Genomic DNA, 24,322 nt, shown 5'->3' on the forward strand with positions numbered 1-24,322 from the left:
CAACAAAACAATAAATAAAAACTATAAACCAATGAAAATAGCTCTGGGAAAACTCTGGAGTATAATGAAGAGCCAACAAAAACTCTGCTGAGCTCAAAAACTGAGGACAGCCATACAGAAAATTATAGGAAGCATTTTATCTGCATCACCCCAGTCAAGAGCAGTTTGGTGTCAGGAGAGATCCCTTTGGAGATATTTCATGGGGGAAAGGAGAGCAAGAGAACCCCAGAAAACCTCACCACTGTTGATGTTTGCAGCCTTTGCTACTGAGGACTGCCACAGTCCTTACCAACATTCATCCTAGCTGATGTAACTCCCCAGAGTCCCCACTGCTACATCTCCTTCCTGAGGCTGGTGTTCTTACTGTGGTGAGACCTACTCTCAGGGACTCTAATCTTTGCTGTGCCCTGCTCTCAAGGATTCAGACACCACAGCACCTTTCCATCTATGTGACTGGAGTTGCCACTGCTCTGAGTCTCACCCTTGAGTCCCAGGTTGCAGATTTCATCTGTCATTGCTGGGGCCACACAGCCACTGCTCTGAGGCCCAACCTTCAGTTCCAGGTTGTGACTTTGACCTGCTGTTGCTTAGGAAGAGCTACTGCTACTCTGCATCATGCCCCTGGATCTCAACATGCAGCTTTAGTGGGCCAAGAATATGGACATTCTGTTGTTGTTCTGCAAGTGTCCCCTCAGAGCAGAGGTGGAACTTTAACCCACTGTCCCCAGGCCATGCTGATGCTGCATCCTACCCCCTGGGCCCAGGGCACCACTGTCCCCTTTCATTCCAGAGTCCACACCATTGCTCTGTTACACACTTGGTGCAAGTCACTGTAACAAGACTTAAGATGCAGACCATGGTTCCACGGGAGACCTTCATACAGGCTCACCTCAGGCATCAGCACCACTGCCACAGCAAGTGAACCTGTGCTTCAGGACATAGGCATTGTGGGAGTTCTATGTGACCCTGGTCTCAGGACTCATTGCACTCATGTTCTTAGTGCTAACTCATCAGACCTGGCACCAAGAGTATTCCCAATTAGCTTGACCTTACTCCTATGGGAAAACTGAGAACCCCAGCAGCCTTTGTCTCTGAGGACCCCAATAGATCACTTGCCACTATCGCTGCAGGACCTCTACAGTCTGGGCCATGAAAGACCCCCAGAGTCTTTGTCAATGTTCACCTCAGAAGATGGAGCTGCACAGAGACTATGCTGCTGTGACCCAGACACTGCACCCCATCCAGCCAGCGCCCTCACAGCTGCCCCCAAGTGAAAGTCTTTCTCCACAAAAGACAGTCCAAAAAGGCTGGAAGAGATGACTGCTCCTTCAAATGAGCAGTTATCAAGGCAAAGCCATCAGAAATTCAAAAATGCAAGGAAACGTTATGTCACCACTGGAACACAATAATTTTCCAATGACTGACACAAAAGAAATAGGGATATGCAAGTCACCTGTAAATGAATTCAAAATAATTATTTCAACAAATTTGGAAGATGGCAGAGTAGAAAGACCCTGAGCTCACTTCCTCTCAAGAACACACCAAAATCACAACTATCTGTAGAACAACTGATGAAAAAACCTGGAACTTACCAGAAAATAACTTCTACCACTAAAGACATAAAGAAGGAACCACAACAAGATGGGTAGGAGGAGCAGACTTGCGATATAATAAAATCCCATACCCACCAGGTGGACAACCCACAAACTGGAAAATAATTATATCTCAGAGGTTCTCCCACAGGAGTAAGTTCTGAGACCCACGTCAAGCTCCCCAGCCTGGGATTCTGGCAATGGGAAGACAAATTCTCAGAGCATTTGGCTTTGAAGGCCAGCAGGGCTTAATTGCAGAAACCCCACAGGACTAGCAGAAATAGAAACTTCACTCTTAAAGAGCACACACAAAAATCTCACATATACTGGGACCTAGGACAAGAGCAGTAATTTGGTAGGAACCTGAGCCAGACCTACCTGCTGGTCTTTGAGAGTCTCCTGGGGGAGAGTTGCAGCTCACTCTGGGGACATAGACACTGATGGCAGACATATTGTGGAACACTAAACTGCATGAACACTCCTGGTTGCTGCAATATTGCCTCATTAGTGTCAATACCAGGCACCACCCAACAGCTTGTAGGCTTTAGTGTTGGGATACCTCAGGCAAAACAACTTACTGGGCGGGGACACAGACCCATCCATCAGCAAACAGGCTGCCTAAAGACTAAAGACCCCACAGCTGCTTCTAGACACAATCCTACCCACAGCCCACCCTACCAGAGGGCCAAGACCCAGCTCCACTACCAGTGGACAGGCACTGGCCCCTCCCAACAGGAAGCCTGGAAAAGCCCCTAGACCACCCTCACCCACTAGAGAGCAGACACCAGAAGCAAGAAAACTATAATCACATAATCCAGTCTGAATCTTACCCTGGGACAAGCTGGGCCCTAGCCCTGCCCACTAGGAGGCCAATGCAACCTTCGGGACACCACAGACCCCATAGCCAACTGTGTCAAGAACCAGCCCTCTCCATCCAATGATCTGAAACAAGCTCTGGGATCCCTGGTCGCTGCACCCAGACTTCAGGAATTAGCTCTGCTTGCTGACACTAACACCAGGATCTAGCTACACGTGCCAGTGAGTGGGCAACAGACCCAGAGTCTTCAGGACCATGACTCTTCCCACCAGGAAACCAGCACTAACCCCAGGAACCCTAGTATTTGGCAACCACCACCTCATGACCAGGCTCTGCTAAACAACAGCCAACAGCATCAACACAAGGCAGGGCCTGGCAACCAACCAGACTCAGGGCTAACCAAGCCTACCAGAATGCCCACATAGTCAGCCTTCCACAACAGAAGGACTCATGCAGCCCTCGTAGCTTGGATGACAGCAGGGGAGTGCACTTCTGGGATAAATAGGATGCCTCATAGAGAAGGCCACATATCCAAGGTTGAAAAATGTAACTAACTTACCACATACAGAAAAATACATTTAGAAACTTAGAAAAAATGAGGTGGCAGCAGAATTTGTTCCAGATGAAGGAATAAGATCAATCCCCAGAAGAACTAAGTGAAGTGGAGTTAGGAAATCTACCTGAGAAAGAGTTCAGGGTAGTGATTGTAAAGATGATCAAAGAATTCAGGGAAAGAATGGATGCACAGAGTGAGAAGTTAGAAGTTTCTGACAAAAAGTTAAAAAATATAAAGAACAACCACACAGAGATGAAGAACACAATAAATGAAATGAAAACTACACTAGAAGGAATCAATAGTAGACTAAATGATTCAGAAGAACAGATCAGTGACCTGGAAGACAAAGTAGTGGAAATCACTGACGTTGAGCAGAAAAAAGAAAGAATAAAAAGAAATTAGGACCGTTTAAGAGGCATCTTGGGCAACATGAAGCACAATAATATTCACATTTTATGGGTCCGAAAAGGAGAATAGCAAGAGAAGGGGCTCAAGAAAATATTTGAAGAGATAACAGGTGAAAACTTCCCTAACCTGGGAAAGGAAAAAGGCACCCAAGTCCAGGAAGCACAGAGTCCCATACAGGATTAACTGAAAGAGGAACACACCAAGACACATTGTAATCAAAATGGCAAAAATTAAAGATAAAGAGACTATACTAACAGGAGCAAGGCAAAAGCAACAAATAAAATATCAATATAAGGAACTCCCATAAGGCTATCAGCTGATTTTCCAGCAGACACTGCAACCCAGAAGAGAGTGGCATGATATATTTAAAGTAACAAAAGAGAGAGCCACCTATAGGACCATCGCTCACACCCACCCACGGAGCCACACAGATTTTTCCACAATCGGGAAAAAGATGTAGTGGGGTAAGATGGTGGAGTAAAATGACCTTGAACACACCTCCCATAAGAACACCAAAATCACAACTACCTGCTGAACAGCCATCAATAAGAACTACTGGAACTGGGACTTCCCTGGTAGTCCAGTGGTTAAGAATCCGCCTTCCAATGTAGGGGACGTGGGTTCAATCCCTGGTTGGGGAACTAAGATCCCACCTACTGCAGGGCAACTAAGCCTACACACCACAACTAGAGAACCCACGTGCAGCAGCTACTGAGCCTGTGTGCTCTGGAGCCTGTGCAACACAACTAGAGAGACACTTGTGCACCACAACTAGAGAGAAGCCCATGTGCTGCAATGAAGAGTCCACAGGCCTCACTGAGAAATCCCGCATGCTGCAACAAAGACCCAATGCAGCCAAAAATAAAAATAAATAAATATATATTTTTAAGTTCCCTATTAAAAATAAGATTGGAACCTACAAAAAAGATATTCTACATTCAAAGACAAAGAAGAAATCACAAGGAGATGGTAGAAAGGGCACACTCATGATATAAAAAAATCCCATACCCCACAGTGGGAGACCCACAAACTGGAGAATAATTATACAGCAGAAGTTCACCCACGGGAGTGAGAGTTCTGAGCCTCATGTCAGTTTTCCCAGTCTGGGATCTGGCATCAGGAGAAGAAGCCCAAGATAATTTGGCTTTGAAGGCCAGAGGGACTTGAGCACAGGAGCTTCACAGAACTGGGTGGGGAAAAGAAGACTCCACTCTTGGATGGTGCACACAGGGTCTTGTGTGCTCCAGGAACCAGGGAAAAAGCAGTGACTTCATAAGAACCTGGGCCAGACCTACCTTCAGGTCTTGGAGAGTCTCTTGAGAAGGCAGTGGGAGGGGAAGTTGTGGATTTCTTTGCAGACATAAAAGCTGGTGATGAACATATCTGGAAGTACTCTTCTGAAGGCTAATATTTTCATTGGGTCATTAACACCAAGAAGTGGCCCCAACCAACAGCCTGTAGGCTCCAGTGCTAGGATGCCTCAGGCCAAACAACCAATGGAATGGGAACACAGTACCACCTATCAACAGACAGGTAACCTAAAGACTTTATGAGCCCACATCCACCTCTACATGCCCATATACACAGTCCTGCTCACTAGAAGGCCAACACCCAGCTCCACCCAGCAGTGGACAAGCACAAGCCCCTCCCACAAGGAAGCCTGCACAAGTCTCTAGCCTCACACACCAAGGGGCAGACACCAGAAGCAAGAAAACTACTATCCCACAGCCTGAGGAACTGAGTCTGCAAACACAGGTCAGAACCTACACTGGAGCAAGCAGATCCCTGGCCCATGGGTGATGAGAGGAGAGTGTACTGCTGGAACACATAGGATATCCCCTACAGAAGGCCACTTCTCCAAAGCCAAGAAACATAACTAAACCTCCACATACATGAGAATACAAATAGAAACTTAGACAAAATGAGACATCAGAGGAATAGGTTCCAGATAAAGGATTAAGATAAAACCTCAAAAAACAACTAAGTGACATGGAGATAGGCAAGAGGAGAAAAAATGAAGCAGAAGAAAAGATAACTGAGCTGGAAGACAGAGTGGTGGAAATCAGAGCTATGGAAAAGAATACAGAAAAAAAGAATGAAAATAAATAAGGACAGTTTAAGTGACATCTGGGACAATGACAAACACCCAAACAATAGCATTATAGGGATCCCAGAAGGAAAAGAGAGAGAGAAAGGACCTGAGAAAATGTTTGAAGAGATAATAGCTAAAAACTTCCCTAACATGGGAAAAGAAATATTCAACCAAGTCCAGGAAGTGCAGAGAGTCCCATACAGGATTCACCCAAGGAGAAACATGCTGAGACACATGGTAATCAAATTGACATTAGTTAAAGACAAAGAGAAAATATTAAAAGCAACCAGGGAAAAGCAAAAAATAACACACAAGGGAACCTCCATGAGAATATAAGTTGATTTTTCAGCAGAAAGTCTGCAGGTCAGAAGGGAGTGGCATGATATATTTACGTGGTAAAAGGGAAGAAACTACAACCAAGAATACTCTACCCAGCAAGGCTCTCATTCACATTCAACAGAGAACCCCAAAATTTTAGAGACATGTAAAAGAATTCAGCAGCACTAAGCCAGGTTTACAACAAATGCTAAAGGAACTTCTCTAGGCAGAAAAGAAAAGGCCACAACTAGAAACAAGAAAATTATGAAATTGGAATGCTCATTGGTAAAGGCAAACATACAGTAAAGGCAGGAAATCATCCACACACAAATATGATACCTAAACCAGTAATTGTGACAGGAGAGTACAAAGGCAAAATATTAGGAATGCATGTGAAATTAAGAGATCAGCAACTTCAAACATCATATATATGTATGTATATATGTATATACAAAACCTCATGGAACTGCAAACTGAAAATCTATAACAGATATGCACACAAAAAAGAAAACGTAATCCAAACACAACACTAAAGAAAGATATCAAATCACAAAAGAAGAGAACAAATCAGAAAAGGAAGAAAAATGACCTACAGAAACAAATCCAAAACAATTAACAAAATGGCAATAAGAACATACATATCGATAATTACCTTAAATGTAAATGCATTAAATTCTCCCACCAAAAGATGTAGACTGGCTGAACGAATACTAAAACAAGACCCATATATATGCTGTCTACAAGGGACCCTCTTCAGATCTAGAAACACATACAGATTGAAAGTAAGAAGATGGAAAATGATATTCCATGCATATGGAAATTAAAAGAAAGCTGGAGTACCAATGCTCATCAGACAAAATAGACTTTAAAATAAAGACTGTTATTTGTAATGAGGTGGATAGACCTAGAGTCTGTCATACAGAGTGAAGTAAGTCAGAAAGAAAAAGACAAATACCGTATGCTAACACATATATATGGAATTTAAGAAAAAAATGTCATGAAGAACCTAGGGGTAAAGCAGGAATAAAGATGCAGACCTCCTAGAGAACGGACTTGAGGTTATGGGGAGGGGGAAGGGTGAGCTATGACAGGGCGAGAGAGAGTCATGGGCATATACACACTAACAAACGCAGTAAGGTAGATAGCTAGTGGGAAGCAGCCGCATGGCACAGGGATATTGGCTCGGTGCTTTGTGACAGCCTGGAGGGGTGGGATGGGGAGGGTGGGAGGGAGGGAGACGCAACAGGGAAGACATATGGGAACATATGTTTATGTATGACTGATTCACTTTGTTATAAAGCAGAAACTAACACACCATTGTAAAGCAATTATACCCCAATAAAGATGTTAAAAAAAATAATAATAATAATAACCACAATTCATTTAGCTCACAAAAAAAAAAAAAAAAAAAAAAAAAAAAAGGTTTGTGCAGTGTATGGAGAAGGTGTTGTGACTGATCGAACAGGTCAAAAGTGGTTTGCGAAGTTTCGTGCTGGAGATTTCTCACTGGACGCTGCTGCATGGTTGGACAGACCAGTTGAAGTTGATAGCGATCAAACTGACACATTAATTGAGAACAATCAATGTTATACCATGCAGAAGATAGCCGACATACTCAAAATATCCAAATCAAGTGTCGAAAATCATTTGCACCAGCTTGGTTATATTAATCGCTTTGATGTTTGGGTTCTACATAAGTTAAGCGAAAAAATCCTTGACCGTATTTCCGCATGTGATTCTCTACTTAAACGTAATGAAGATGTTCCGTTTGTAAAACAGATTGTGACAGGTGCTCAAAAGTGGATACTGTACAATAATGTGGAATGGAAGAGATCGTGGGGCAAGAGAAATGAACCACCAACAAGCACACCAAAGGCCTGTCTTCACCTAAAGAAAGTGATGTGTATATGGTGGGGTTGGAAGGGAGTCCTCTATTATGAGATCCTTCTGGAAAACCAAATGATGAATTCCAACAAGTACTGTTCCTAATGAGACCAACAGAAAGCAGCACTCGACGAAAAGCATCCAGAATTAGTCAACAGAAAACGCATAATCTTCCATCAGGATAAAGCAAGACCGCCTGTTTCTTTGATGACCTGGCAAAAATTGTTACAACTTGGTTGAGAACTTCTGATTCATCCGCTGTATTCACCAGACATTGCATCTTTGGATTTCCATTTATTTCCGTCTTTACAAAATTCTTTTAAAGGAAAAAATTTCAATTCCTTGGAAGACTGTAAAAGGCACTTGGAACAGTTCTTTGCTAAAAAAGATAAAAAGTTTTGCAATGACGGAATTATGAAGTTGCCTGAAAAATGGCAGAAGGTAGTGGAAAAAAGGGTGAATACATTGTTCAATAAAGTTCTTGGTGAAAAGAAAAAAAAAAAATAAAGACTGTTACAAGAGACAAAGAAGAACACTACATAATGATCAAGTGACCAATCCAAGAAGATAAAACAATTGTAAATATATATGGACCCAACACAGGAGAACCTCAATATATAAGGCAAATGGTAGATATAAAAGGAGAAATCTACAGTAACACAATAATAGTGGGCGACTTTAACACCCCAATTATATCAATGGACAGATCATTCAGGCAGAAAATAAATAAGGAAACACAGGCCTTATGTGACACACTAGACCAGATGAATTTAATTCCTATTAATAGAACATCCATCTTAAAGCAGCAGATACACATTCTTTTCAAGCACACATGGAACATTCTCCAGGATAGAGCACATGCTGGTCCACAAAGTAAGCTTCAGTAAATTTAAGAAAATTGAAATCATATCAAACATCTTTTCTGACCAAAATGCTATGAGATTAGAAATCAACTACAAGAAAAAAAACTGCAAAAAACACAAACATGTGGAGGCTAAACAATGTGCTACTAAACAAGCAATGGATCGCTGAAGAAATCTAAGTGGTAATCAAAAAATACCTAGAGAAAAATGAAAATGAAAACATGCCGATCAAAAACCGATGGGACACAGCAAAAGCAGTTCTAAGAGGGCAGTTTATACAGATACAAGCTTACCTCAGGAAACAAGAAAAATCATAAATAAACACCTAACCTTACTCCCAAAGCAACTAGAGAAAAAACAACAAATAAAAGCCAAAATTAGTAGGAGGAAAGAAATCATAAAGATCAGAGCAGAAATAAGTGAAATAGAGACTAATAAAACAATAGACAAGATCAGTGAAACTAAAAGCAGGTTCTTTGAAAAGATAAACAAAATTGATAAAACTTTAGTTGGTGGGGTACAAGATGGTGGAGTAGAAGGACTCAAGCTCACCTTCTCACATGAAAACACCAAAATTACAACTAACTGCTGAACAACCAGCAACAAAAAAGGACTGGAACCTACCAAAAAGATATTCTACAAAGAAGAAGCCACAGTGAGACTGTAGGAGAGGCACTTTCCTGATATAATAAAATCCAATACCTGCCAGGTGTGCAGCCCACAAACTGGAAAATAATTATATCTCAGAGGTTCTCCCACAGGAGTGAGAGTTCTGAGCCCTATGTCAGGCTCCCCAGCCTGAAGGTCTGGCATCAGGAGGAGGATCCCCAAGAGTATTTGGCTTTAAGGCCACTGTGGCTTGAGTGCAGGAGCTCAACAGGACTGGGGGAAAAAGGTACTCCACTCTTGGAGAGTACACACATGATTTCACATGCACTGGGACCAAGGACAAAGCAGTGACTCCATAGGAGCCTGGGCCAGACCTACCTGCAGGCCTTGGAGCATCTCCTGGGGAGGTGGATGTTGCCTGTGGCTCACTGTGGGGGCAACGACACTGGTGGTAGAGGCCCCATGAAATATTTTTATTGTGAAATCTTCCAGAGGTCACCATTTTGGCACTGAGACCTGGACCTACCTGACAGCCTGCAGGCTTCAGTTCTGGGATGCCTCAGGCCAAACACTATCAGGGTGGGACCACAACCCCACTCACCAGCAGACAGACTGCCTAAAGCCTGCTCTAAACACAGCCCTTGATATAGCACTGCCCACCAGAGGGACAAGACCGAGCTCCACCCACCAGTGGGTAGACACCAGTCCCTTCCACCAGGAAGCCTGGACAAGCCCCTAGACACCCATCCACCAGGAGCAGACACCAGAAGGAAGTAGAATTATGATCCTGAAGCCTTCAGAATGGAAAAAACAAACCCAGAAATTTAGACAAAATGAGACAGCATAGAAATATGTTCTGGATGAAGGCACAAAATAAACCCCAAAAGAACAACTAAGTAATGTGGAGATAGGCAACCTACCTGAAAAAGAATTCAGGTTAATGATAGTAAAGATGATCTGAGATCTTGGAAAAAGAATGGAGGCACAGACTGAGAAGGTACAAGAAATGTTTAACAAAGAGCTAGAAGATTTAAAGAACAGAGATGAACAACACAATAGCTGAAATGAAATATACACTAGAAGGAATCAATAGCAGAGTAAATGAGGCAGAAGAACAAATAAGTGATCCGGAACACAGATTGGTGGAAATCACTGCCATGGATCACAATAAAGACAAAAAGAATGAAAAGAAATGAAGACAGTCTCAGAGACCTCTGGGACAACATTAAATGCACCAACATTCATATTATAGAGGCACCAGTAAAAGATAAGAGAGAAAGGGCCTGAGAAAATATATGAAGAGATAATAGCCAAAATTTCCCTAACATGGGAAAGTTAACACTCAAGTCCAGGAAGCGAAGAGAGGCCCATACAAGATAAACCCAAGTTCCACACAGGATATATATATATATATATATATATATATATATGTGTGTGTGTGTGTGTGTGTGTGTGTGTGTGTGTGTGTGTGTGTATGTGTATATATATATATATATATATATATATATATATATATATAAACTATGTGTATCTATATAAACACATAGTTTGTCAAGCAAGTGGGATTAAAAACCTTAAGGATAATGTGTGCCATTGGACTGGGCATTCAGACTTTGGTACTGACAAAGCACTAGTAGTAGTCTGTTACTAGTATATATATATATAACTGAGTCACTTTTCTGTACACCTGAAATATTGTAATTTAATTATCCTTCAATTAAAAAAAACACAAAATAATTATTTCAAGGTAGCTCAGCAAGATTCAACAGAAGACAAATAGACACCTCAGTGAAGTGAGGAAAGCAACATATGGACAGAACAGGAATTTCAACAGACAGTTATAAATCATTAAAAAGGAATTCTGTAGCTGAAGAATACAATTAATAAAATTTAAAAATGCATGAGAGTGCTTCAACATCAGTATCAATCAATCAGAATAAAAAATCTGCCAATTTGAAGGCAGATCTCTTGGTATTATACAATCAGAGGATAAAAAAGAAATAAGAATAACAAAGAATGAAGAAAGCTTACTTGAAGTATTTGGCCTCATAAAATGAAACAGTATTCACATTATGGGAGTCCTAGCAGGAGAACAGAGTGAGAAAGGGACAAAAAACTTATTTTTTAAATAGGTCTTTATTGGAGTATAATTACTTCACAATACTGTGTTAGTTTCTGTTCTACACCAAAGTGAATCAGCCATATGTATACATATGTCCCCATATCCCCTCCCTCTTGAGCCTCCCTCCCATCGTCCCTATCCCATCCCTCTAGGTCATCACAAAACACCAAGTAGATCTCCCTGTGCTATGCTGTTGTTTCACACTAGTTATTTTACATTCGGCTGTGTATATATGTCGATGCTACTCTCACTTCGCCCCAGCTTCACCCTCCCACCCCATGACCTCAGTCTATTCTCTATATCTACAGGTTTATTCCTCCCCTGCAACCACGTTCATCAGTACCAATTTTTTTTACATTCCATATATATGTGTTACCATATGGTATTTATTTTTCTCTTTCTGACTTACTTCTCTCTGTATGACAGACTCTAGGTCCATCCACCTCATTACAAATAACTCACTTTCATTTCTTTTTATGGCTGAGTAATATTCCATTCTATATACCTGTCACATCTTCATTATCCATTCATCTGTCGATGCACATTTAGGTTTGTTCCATGTCCTGGCTATTGTAAATAGTGCTGCAATGAACATTGTGGTACATGTATCTTTTAGAATTATGGTTTTATCAGGGTATATGCCCAGGAGTGAGATTGCTGGGTCATATGGTAGTTTTATTTTTAGTTTTAAAAGGAACCTCCGTACTGTTTTCCATAGTGGTTGTATCAATTTACATTCCCACCAGCAGTGCAAGAGTGTTCCCTTTCCTCCACACCCTCTCCAGCATTTATAGTTTCTAGATATTTTGATGATGGCCATTCTGACTGGTGTGAGGTGATACCTCATTGTAGTTTTGATTTGCATTTCTCTAATAATTAGTGATGTTGGGCAGCTTTTCATGTGACTCTTGGCCATCTGTATGTCTTCCTTGGTGAAATGTCTATTTAGGTTTTCTGCCCATTTTTTAATTGGATTGTTTGCTTTTTTGATATTGAGCTCCATGAGCAGTAGTATACTTTGGAGATTAATCCTTTGCCTGTTGTTTCATTTGCAAATATTTTCTCCCATTCTGAACGTTGTCTTTTTGTCTTCTTTATGGTTTCCTTTGCTGTGCAAAAGCTTTTACATTTAATTAAGTCCCATTTGTTTATTTTTGTTTTATTTCAGTAACTCTAGGAGGTGGGTCAAAAAGATCTTGCTGTGGCTTATGTCAAAGAGTGCTTTTCCTGTTTTCCTCTAAGAGTTTTATAGTGTCCGGTCTTACATTTAGGTCTGTGATCCATTTTGAGTTTATTTTTGTGTATGGTGTTAGGTAGTGTTCTAATTTCATTCTTTTACATTTAACTATCTAGTTTTCCCAGCACCACTTATTGAAGAGGCTATCTTTTCTCCATTATATGTTCTTGCCTCCTTTGTCATAAATTTGGTGACCATATGTGCATGGGTTTATCTCTGGGCATTCTACCTTGTACCATTTATCTGTATTTCTGTTTTTGTGCCAAAACCCAACTGTCTTGATTACTGTACCTTTGTAGTATAGTCTGAAGTCAGGGAATCTGATTCCTCCTGCTCTATTTTTTTTAACATAAAATTATTTATTTTTTTAAACAGCAGGTTCTTATAATCATCCATTTTATACACATCACTGTGTACATGTCAATGTCAATCGCCCAATTCATCAAACACCCACACCCATACCCCCACAGCTTCCCCCCTCGGTGTCCATACATTTATTCTCTACATCTGTGTCTCAAATTCTGCCCAGAAAAGCAGTTCATCTGTACCATTTTTCTAGGTTCCTCATATACATTAATACACAATATTTGTTTTTCTCCCTCTCACTTACTTAACTCTGTATGACAGTCTCTAGATCCATCCACGTCTAAATAAATGACACAATTTCTTTCCTTTTTAAGGCTGAGTAATATTCCATTATATATATGTACCACACCTTCTTTATCCATTTATCTGTCGATGGGCATTTAGGTTGTTTCCATGATCTGACTATTGTAAACAGTGCTGCAATGAACATTGGGTGCATGTCTTTTTGTTGTTGTTGTTGTTGTTGTTGTTGTTTTTTGATACTCAGAAAGTTTACTTAAAATATCCATGAAGGAGTTGGAAATTTTATGTCATTCTTTTTTTTTATTGGAGTATAATTGCTTCACAATGGTGTGTTAGTTTCTGCTTTATAACAAAGAGAATCAGTTATACATAAACATATGTTGCCATAACTCTTCCCTCTTGCGTCTCCCTCCCTCCCACCCTCCCTATTCCACCCCTCCAGGTGGTAAGAAAGCACTGAGCTAATCTCCCTGTGCTATGCAGCTGCTTCCCACTAGCTATCTACCTTACATTTGGTAGTGTATATATCTCCATGCCTCTCTCTCGCTTTGTCACAGCTTACCCTTCCCCTTCCCTATATCCTCAAGTCCATTCTCTAGTAAGCCTGTGTCTTTATTCCTGTCTTATGCATACGTTCTTCACGAAATTTCTTTTTCTTAAATTCCATATATATGTGTTAGCATATGGTATTTGTCTTTCTCTTTCTGACTTACATCAATCTGTATGACAGACTCTAGGTCTATCCAATTCATTACAAATAGCTCAATTTCGTTTCTTTTTATGGCTGAGTAATATTCCATTGCATATATGTGCCACATCTTCTTTACCCATTCATCCGATGATGGACACTTAGGTTGTTTCCATCTCTGGGCTATTGTAAATAGAGCTGCAATGAACATTTTGGTACATGACTCATTTTGAATTTTGGTTTCCTTAGGGTATATGCCCAGTAGTGGGGTTGCTGGGTCGTATGGTAGTTCTATTTGTAATTTTCAAGGAACTTCCATACTGTTCTCCACAGTGGCTGTATCAATTTACATTCCCACCAACAGTGCAAGAGGGTTCCCTTTTCTCCATACCCTCAATAGCATTTATTGTTTCTAGATTTTTTGATGATGGCCATTCTGATTGGGGTGAAATGATAGCTCATTGTAGTTTTGGTTTGCATTTCTCTAATGATTAAGGACGTTGAGCATTCTGTCATATGTTTCTTGGCAGTCTGCATATCTTCTTTGGAGAAATGTCTGTTTAGGTCTTCTGACCATTTTTGGATTGGATTTTTTGGTTTTTTTGTTACTGAGCTGCATGAGCTGCTTGTAAATTTTGGAGATTAATCCTTTGTCAGTTGCTTCATTTGCAAATATTTTCTCCTATTCTGAGGAGTAGCTTTTGGTCTTGTTTATGGTTTCCTTTGCTGTGCAAAAGCTTTGAAGTTTCATTAGGTCCCATTTGTTTATTTTTGTTTTTATTTCCATTGCTCTATGGTGTGGGTCAAAAAGTATCTTGCTGTGATTTATGTCGTAGAGTGTTCTGCCTATGTTTTCGTCTAAGAATTTGATAGTTTCTGGCCTTACATTTAGATCTTTACTCCATTTTGAGCTTATTTTTGTGTATGCTGTTACGGAGTGATCTAATCTCATACTTTTACATGTACCTGTCCAGTTGTCCCAGCACCACTTATTGAAGAGGCTATCCTTTCACCACTGTATATTCCTGCCCCCTTTATCAAAGATAAGGTGACCATATGTACGTGGGTTTATCTCTGGTCTTTCTATCCCGTTCCATGGATCTATCTTTCTGTTTTTGTGCCAGTACCATACTGTCATGATTACTGTAGCTTTGTAGTATTGTCTGAAGTCAGGGAGCCTGATTCCTCCAGCTCCATTTTTCTTTCTCAAGATTGCTTTGGCTATACGGGGTCTTCTGTGTTGCCATACAAACTGTGAAAGTTTTTGTTCTAGTTCTTTGAAAAATGCCAGTGGTAGTTTGATAGGGATTGCATTGAATCTGTAGATTGCTTTGGGTAGTAGAGTCATTTTCACAATGTTGATTCTTCCAATCCAACAACATGATATATCTCTCCATATATTTGTATCATCTTTAATTGCTATCATCAGTGTCTTATAAATTTCTGCATACAGGTCTTTTGTCTCCTAAGGTAGGTTTATTCCTAGATATTTTATTCTTTGTATTGCAGTGGTAAATGGGAGTGTTTTGTTTATTTCACATTCAGATTTTTCATCATTAGTGTATTGGAATGCCAGAGATTTCTGTGCATTAATTTTGTATCCTGCTACATTACCAAATTCCTTGGTTAGCTCTAGTAGTTTTCTGGTAGAATCTTTAGGATTCTCTATGTATAGTATCATGTGATCTGCAAACAGTGACAGATTTACTTCTTCTTTTCCGATTTGGAATCTTTTATTTCCTTTTCTTCTCTGATTGCTATGGCGAAAATTTCCAAAATTATGTTTGAATAATAGTGGTGAGAGTGGGCAACCTTGTCCTGCTCCTAATCTTAGTGGAAATCCTTTCAATTTTTCACCGTTGAGGATGATGTTGGCAGCGGGTTTGTCATATATGGCCTTTATTAAGTTGAGGAAAGCTCATTTTATGCTGATTTTCTGCACGCTTTTTTTTTTATCATAAATGGGTATTGAATTTTGTCCAAAGCTTTCTCTGCATCTATTGAGATGATCATATGGTTTTTCTCCATCAATTTGTTAATATGGTGTATCACGTTGATTAATTTGCATAAATTGAAGAATCCCTGCATTCCTGGAATAAACCCCACTTGGTCATGGTGTATGATCCATTTAATACACTGTTGGATTCTGTTTGTTAGTATTTTGTTGAGGATTTTTGCATCTATGTTCATCAGTGATATTGGCCTGTAATTTTCTTTCTTTGTGACATTCTTGTCTGGTTTTGTTATCACGGTGATGGTGCCCTCGTAGAATGAGTTTGGGAGTGTTCCTCCCTCTGCTATATTTTGGAAGACTTTGAAAAGGATAGGTTTTAACTCTTCTCTAAATATTTGATAGAATTCTCCTGTGAAGCCATCTGGTCCTGGCCATTTTTTTTTTTTTACATCTTTATTGGGTATAATTGTTTTACAATGGTGTGTTAGTTTCTACTTTATAACAAAGTGAATCAGTTATACATATACATATGTTCACATATATCTTCCCTCTTGCATCTCGCTCCCTCCCATCCTCCCTATCCCACCCCTCCAGGTGGTCACAAAGCACCGAGCTGATCTCCCTGTGCTATGTGGCTGGTGCCCACTAGCTATCTATGTTACATTTGTAGTATATATATGTCCATGCCTCTCTCTCGCTGTGTCACAGCTCACACTTCCCCCTCCCCATATCCTCACGTCCGTTCTGTAGTAGGTCTGTGTCCTTATACCTGGCTTACCCCTAGGTTCTTCATGATATTTTTTTCTTAAATTTCATATATATGTGTTAGCATATGGTATTTGTCTTTCTCTTTCTGACTTACTTCACTCTGTATGACAGACTCTAGGTCTATCCACCTCATTACAAATAGCTCAATTTCATTTCTTTTTATGGCTAAGTAATATTCCATTGTATATTCCACCTCTTCTTTATCCATTCATCTGATGATGGACACTTAGGTTGTTTCCATCTCCGGGCTATTGTAAATACAGCTGCAATGAACATTTTGTTACATGACTCTTTTTGAGTTATGGTTTTCTCAGGGTATATGCCCAGTAGTGGGGTTGCTGGGTCATATGGTAGTTCTATGTGTAGCTTTTTAAGGAACCTCCATACTGTTCTCCATAGTGGCTGTACAAATTCACATTCACACCAGCAGTGCAAGAGTGTTTTCTTTTTTCCACACCATATCCAGCATTTATTGTCTCTAGATTTTTTAAAACATGTTTATTGTGGTATAATTGCTTTACAATGATGTGTTAGTTTCAGATTTATAACAAAGTGCATCAGTTAAACATATACATATGTTCCCATATCTCTTCCCTCTTGCATCTCGCTCCTTCCCACCCTGCCTATCCCACCTCTCCATGCGGTCACAAAGCACCGAGCTGATCTCCCTGTGCTATGTGGCTGCTTCCCACTAGCTATCTACCTTATGTTTGGTAGTGTATATATGTCCATTCCTCTCTCTCGCTTTGTCACAGCTCACCCTTCCCCCTCCCCATATCCTGAAGTCCGTTCTCTAGTAGGTCTGTGTCTTTATTCCTGTCTTACCCCTATGTTCTTCATGACATTTTTTTTCTTAAATTGCATATATATGTGTTAGTATGCGGTATTAGTCTTTCTCTTTCTGACTTACTTCACTCTGTATGACAGACTCTAGGTCTATCCACCTCATTACAAATAGCTCAATTTTGTTTCTTTTCATGGCTGAGTAGTATTACATTGTATATATGTGCCACATCTTCTTTATCCATTCATCCGATGATGGGCACTTAGGTTGTTTCCATCTCTGGGCTATTGTAAATAGAGCTGCAATGAACATTTTGGTATATGACTCTTTTTGAATTATGGTTTTCTCAAGGTATATGCCCAGTAGTGGTATTGCTGGGTCATATGGTAGTTCTATTTGTAGTTTTCTAAGGAATCTCCATAGTGTTCTCCATAGTAGCTATACCAATTCACATTTCCTCCAGCAGTGCCAGAGTGTTACCTTTTCTCCACACCCTCTCCACCATTTATTGTTTTTAGATTTTTTGATGATGACCGTTCTGACTGGTGTGAAATGATATATCATTGTAGCTTTGATTTGCATTTCTCTAATGATTAATGATGTTGAGCATTCTTTCATGTGTTTGTTGGCAGTCTGTATACGTACTTTGGAGAAATGTCTATTTAGGTGTTCTGCCCTTTTTTGGATTGGGTTGTTTTTTTTTTGTTATTGAGCTGCATGAGCTGCTTGTAAATTTTGGAAATTAATCCTTTGTCAGTTGCTTTATTTGCAAATCTATTCTCCCATTCTCAGGGTTGTCTTTTGGACTTGTTTATCATTTCCTTTGCTGTGCAAAAGCTTTGAAGTTTCATTCGGTTCCATATGTTCATTTTTGTTTTTATTTCCATTTCTCTAGGAGGTGGGTCAAAAAGGATCTTGCTGTGATTTATGTCATAGAGTGTTCTGCCTATGTTTTCCTCTAAGAGATTGATAGTTTCTGGCCTTACATTTAGGTCTTTACTCCATGTTGAGCTTATTTTTGTGTATGGTGTTAGGGAGTGATCTAATCTCATACTTTTACATATACTTGTCCAGTTTTCCCAGCACCACTTATTGAAGAGGCTGTCCTTTCCCCACAGTACATTCCTATCTCCTTTATCAAAGATAAGGTGACCATATGTGCATGGGTTTATCTCTGGGCTTTCTATCCTGTTCCATAGATCTATCTTTCTGTTTTTGTGCCAGTACCATACTGTCTTGATTACTGTAGATTTGTAGTATAGTCTGAAGTCAGGGAGCCTGATTCCTCCAGCTCTGTTTTTCATTCTTAAGATTGCTTTGGGTCTTCAGTGTCTTTTGTGTTTCCATACGAATTGTGAAATTCTTCGTTCTAGTTCTGTGAAAAATGCCAGTGGTAATTTGATAGGGATTGCATTGAATCTGTAGATTGCTTTGGGTAGTAGAGTCATTTTCACAATGTTGATTCTTCCAATCCAGGAACATGGTATATCTCTCCATCTATTTGTATCATCTTTAATTTCTTACATCAGTGTCTTATAATTTTCTGCATACAGGTCTTTTGTCTCCTAAGGTAGGTTTATTCCTAGATATTTTATTCTTTTTGTTGCAATGGTAAATGGGAGTGTTTTCTTGATTTCACTTTCAGATTTTTCATCATTAGTGTATAGGTATGCCAGCGATTTCTGTGCATTAATTTCGTATCCTGCTACTTTACCAAATTCATGGATTAGCTCTAGTAGTTTTCTGGTAGCATCTTTAGGATTCTCTATGTATAGTATCATGTCATCTGTAAACAGTGACAGCTTTACTTCTTCTTTTCCATTTTGGATTCCTTTTATATCCTTTTCTTCTCTGATTGCTGTGGCTAAAACTTCCAAAACTATGTTGAATAAGAATGATGAGAATGGGCAACCTTGTCTTGTTCCTGAAGTTAGTGGAAATGCTAATAATTTTTCACCATTGAGGATGATGTTGGCTATGGTTTTGTCATATATGGCCTTTATTATGTTGAGGAAAGTTCCCTCTATTCCTACTTTCTGCAGAGTGTTTATCATAAATTGGAGTTGAATGTTGTCAAAAGCTTTCTCTGCATCTATTAAGATGATTATATGGTTTTTGTGCTTCAATTTGTTAATATGGTTTATCACATTGATTTATTTGCCTATATTGAAGAATCCTTGTATTCCTGGAATAAATCTCACTTGGTCATGGTGTATGATCCTTTTCATGTGCTGTTGGATTCTGTTTGCTAGCATATTGTTCAGGATTTTTGCATCCAAGATCATCAGTGATATTGGCCTGTAATTTTCTTTCTTTGTGATATCTTTGACTGGTTTTCATATCAAGGTGATGGTGGCCTTGTAGAATCTATTTGGCAGTGTTCCTCCCTCTGCTATATTTTGGAAGAATTTGATAAGCATAGGTGTTAGTTCTTCTCTAAATGTTTGATGTAATTTGCCTGTGAAGCCATTTGGTCCTTGGCTTTTGTTTGTTGGATGATTTTAATCACAGTTTCAATTTCAGTGCTTTTGATTGGTCTGTTCATATTTTCTATTTCTTCCTGATTCTGTCTTGACAGGTTGTGCTTTTCTCAGAATTTGTCCATTTCTTCCAGGTTGTCTATTTTTTTGGCATAGAGATGCTTGTAGTAATCTCTCATCATCTTTTGTATTTCTGCAGTGTCAATTGTTACTTTTCCTTTTTCATTTCTAATTCTACTGATTTGAGTCTTCACCCTTTTTTTGAAGAGTCTGGCTAATGGTTTATCAATTTTGTTTGTCTTCTCAAAGAACCAGCTTTTAGTTCTATTGATCGTTGCAATCATTTCTTTTTCATTTATTTCTGATCTGATTTTTATGATTTCTTTCCTTCTGCTAACTTTGGGGTTTTTTTGTTCTTCTCTCTCTAATTGCTTTAGGTGCAAGTTAGGTTGTTTATTCGAGATCTTTCCTGTTACTTCAGGTTTATTGCTATAAAGTTCCCTCTTAGAACTGATTTTTCTGCATCCCATAGATTTTAGGTCGTCGTTTCTCCATTGTCATTTGTTTCTAGGTTTTTTTAAATTTCCTCTTTGATTTCTTCACTGATCCCTTCGTTATGGAGTAGTGTATTATTTTGCCTCCATGTGTTTGTATTTTTTACAGATATTTTCCTGTAATTCGTATCTAGTCTCATAGCATTGTGGTCCCAAAAGATACTTGATACAATTTCAATTTTCTTACATTTGCAGTGTCTGTTGTAACTTCTCCATTTTTATTTCTAACTTTACTGATTTGAGTACTCTCCCTCTTTTCCTTGATGAGTCTGGCTAATCGTTTATCAATTTTGTTTATCTTTTCAAAGAACGAACCTTTAGTTTTATTGATGTTTGCTATTGTTTTCTTTGTTCCTATTTCATTTATTTCTGCTGTGATTTTATGATTTCTTTCCTTCTGCTAACTTTGCGTTTTGTTTTTTCTTCTTTCTATAGTTCCTTTAGGTGTAAGGTTAGATATTTTATTCAAGATTTTTCTTGTTTCTTGAGGTAGGTTTGTATAGCTATAAATTTCCCTCTTGTAACTGCTTTTGCTGCATCCCAAAGGTTTTGGATCATTGTGTTTTCATTGTCATTTGCCTCTAGGTATTTTTTGATTTCCTCTTTGATTTCTTCAGTGATCTGTTGGTCATTTAGTTCATATTTTTTACCCTCATTGTGTTTGTGTTTTTTACAGTTTTTTTCCCTGTAATTCATTTCTAGTCTCATAGAGTTGTAGTCAGAAATGATGCTTAATATGATTTCAATTTTCTTAAATTTACTGTGGCTTGCTTTTTGACCCAAGATGTGATCTGTCCTGCAGAATGTTCTGTGCACACTTAAGAAGAAAGTGTAATCTGCTGTTTTTGGATGGAATGTCCTATAAATATCAATTAAATCTATCTGGTCTATTTTTTCATCTAAGGCTTCTGTTTCCTTATTTATTTTCATTTTGGATGATCCATCCATTGGTGTAATTGAGGTGGTAAAGTCCTCCACTATTATTGTGTTACTGTCAATTTCCTCTTTTATAGCTGTTAGCAGTTGCCTTATGTATTGAGGTGCACCTATGTTGGGTGTATATATATATATATATATATATATATATATATATATAATTGTTATATCTTCTTGTTGGATTGATCCCTTGAACATTATGTAGTGTCCTTCCTTGTCTCTTGTAACGTCCTTTATTTTAAAGTCTATTTTATCTGATATGAATATTGCTACTCTAGCTTTCTTTTGATTTCCATTTGTATGTAATATATTTTCCCATCCCCTTGCTTTCAGTCTGTATGTGTCCCTAGGTCTGAAGTGGGTCTCTTGTAGACAGCATATATATGGATCTTGTTTTTGTGTCCATTTAGCAAGCCTGTTTTTTTTGTTTGGAGCATTTAATCCATTCACTTTTAAGGTAATTGTCAATATGTATATTCCTATGACCATTTTCTTAATTGTTTTGGGTTTGGTTTTTTTTTTAGGTCCTTTTTTTCTCTTGTGTTTCCCACTTAGAGAAGTTCCTTTAGCATTTGTTGTAGAGCTGGTGTTGTGGTGCTGAATTCTGTTAGTTTTTGCTTGTCTGTAAAGCTTTTGATTTCTCCATCTAATCTGAATGAGATCCTTGCTGGGTAGAGTAATCTTGGTTGTAGGTTTTTCCCTTTCATCGCTTTAAGTATATCATGCCACTCCCTTCTGGCTTGTAGAGTTTCTGCTAAGAAATCAGCTGTTAACCTTATGGGAGTTTCCTTGTATATTATTTGTCATTTTTCCCTTGCTGTTTTCAATAATTTTTCTTTGTCTTTAATTTTTGCCAATTTATTTACTTTGTGTCTCAGTGTGTTTCTCCTTGGGTTTATCCTGTATGGCACTTGCTGCATTTCCTGGACTTTGGTGGCTATTTCCTTTCCCATGTTAGGGAAGTTTTCAACTATAATCTCTTCAAATATTTTCTCTGGTCCTTTCTCTTTCTCTTCTCCTTCTTGGACCCCTATAATGTGAATGTTGTTGAGTTTAATTGTTGTCCCAGAAGTCTCTTAGGCTGTCTTCATTTTTTTTTTATTCTTTTTTCTTTATTCTGTTCTGCAGCAGTGAATTCCACCCTTCTGTCTTCCAGGTCACTTATCCGTTCTTCTGCCTCAGTTATTCTGCTATTGATTCCTTCTAGTGTTGTTTTCAGTTATTGTATTGTTCATCTCTCTTTGTTTCTTCTTTATTTCTTCTAGGTCTTTGTTAAACATTTCTTGCATCTTCTCAGTCTTTGCCTTCATTCTTTTTCCAAGGTCCTGGATCATATTCACTATCATTATTCTGAATTATTTTTCTGGAAGGTTGCCTATCTCCATCATTTACTTGTTTTTCTAGGGTTTTATCTTGTTCCTTCATTTTGTACATAGCCCTCTGCCTTTTCATCTTGTCTATCTTTCTGTGAATGTGGTTTTTGTTCCACAGGCTGCAGGATTGTAGTTCTTCTTGCTTCTGCTGTCTCCTCCTACTCTATTTTTTTTCTCAGGATTGCTTTGGCTATCAAGGGTCTTTTGTGTCTTTATACAAATTTTAAAATTTTTTTGTTCTAGTTCTTGAAAAGTGCCATTTGTAATGAAGAAAGCTTACTTGAAATATTGGGCCTCATAAAATGAAATATTATTCACATTATGGGAGTCCTAGCAGGAGAAGAGTGTGAGAAAGAGAGAAAAGGGTTATTTAAAGAAATAATAATTAAAAACATCCCCAAAGTGGGGATACATATGGCTATACAGGTACACGAGTGTCATATATCTCATTAGACTTAATGAGATCTTCATGTAGACACGTTATAATCAACTTTTCAGATATCAAATACAAAGAGATAATTTTGAAATAGAAGAGAAATGATTCATCACATAAAAGTGAACGCTGATAAGGCTGTCAGCTGATTTCACAAGAAAAACCTTACAGGTCAGGAGAAATTAGGATGATATACACAAAGTGCTCAAAGAAAAATCTTCCAACCAAGAATATTTTACCCAGAAAATTTATCTTTCAGAACTGGAGAGATAAAACCTTTCCCAAACAAACAAGACCTGAGGTAATTTATCACTACTAGACCTACCTTACAGTAATTCCTGAAAGCAGTTCTTCAAGCTGAAATGAAAAGACACTAATAGTAATGCGAAAACATATGAAAGTGTATAGTTCACTGGTAAAGGTAAATATATAGTCAAAGGCAAAATGCTTTTAATACAGAAATGATGTGTAAACCACTTTGAATTCTAGCATATAGGGTAATAGAAAAAAGGTGTTTTTAAAATAACTATAGCTACAATATTTTTTAATGCATACACAATATAGAAGGATGTAAATTGGAATACTAACAAAATTAAATGGGAGGGTCAAGTAAATATGTAGAACTTTTATATGTAATTGAAGTTAACTTGTTATAAGCTTAAAATAGACTGTTATAACTGAAAAACCATAGAAATAATGAACAAAAATAAGAGTTGGTCTTTTTAAAAGAAACAAAATAAATATACACTTACTTAGACTAAGAAAAAAAGAGATAATACAAATTAATAAAATTATAGCAAAAAAGAAAGATTACAACTGGTACCACAGAAATACAAAGGATCATAAGAGACAAGTATGAACAATTATATGCCAACAAATTAGAAAATTTAGAAGAAATTTAAAAATTTCTAGAAACATAAAACTAACTAAGACTGAATCATGAATAATAGGAAATCTGAACAGACAAATAACAAGCAAGGAGATTAAATCAGTAATCAAAATCTCCCCAGCAGGGCTTCCCTGGTGGTGCAGAAATTAAGAATCTGCCTTCCAATGCATGGGACACGGGTTTGAGCCCTGGTCTGGGAAGATCCCACATGCCGCAGAGCAGCTAGGCCTGTGCACCACAACTACTGAGCCTATGCTCTAGAGACTGTGAACCACAACTACTGAGCCCATTTGCCACAACTACTGAAGCCTGTGCACCTAGAACCCATGCTCCACAATGAGAAGCCACAACAATGA

This window comes from Grampus griseus (genome assembly GCF_964374135.1).
Source record: "Grampus griseus genome assembly, chromosome: X".
Classification (NCBI taxonomy): Eukaryota; Metazoa; Chordata; class Mammalia; order Artiodactyla; family Delphinidae; genus Grampus; species Grampus griseus.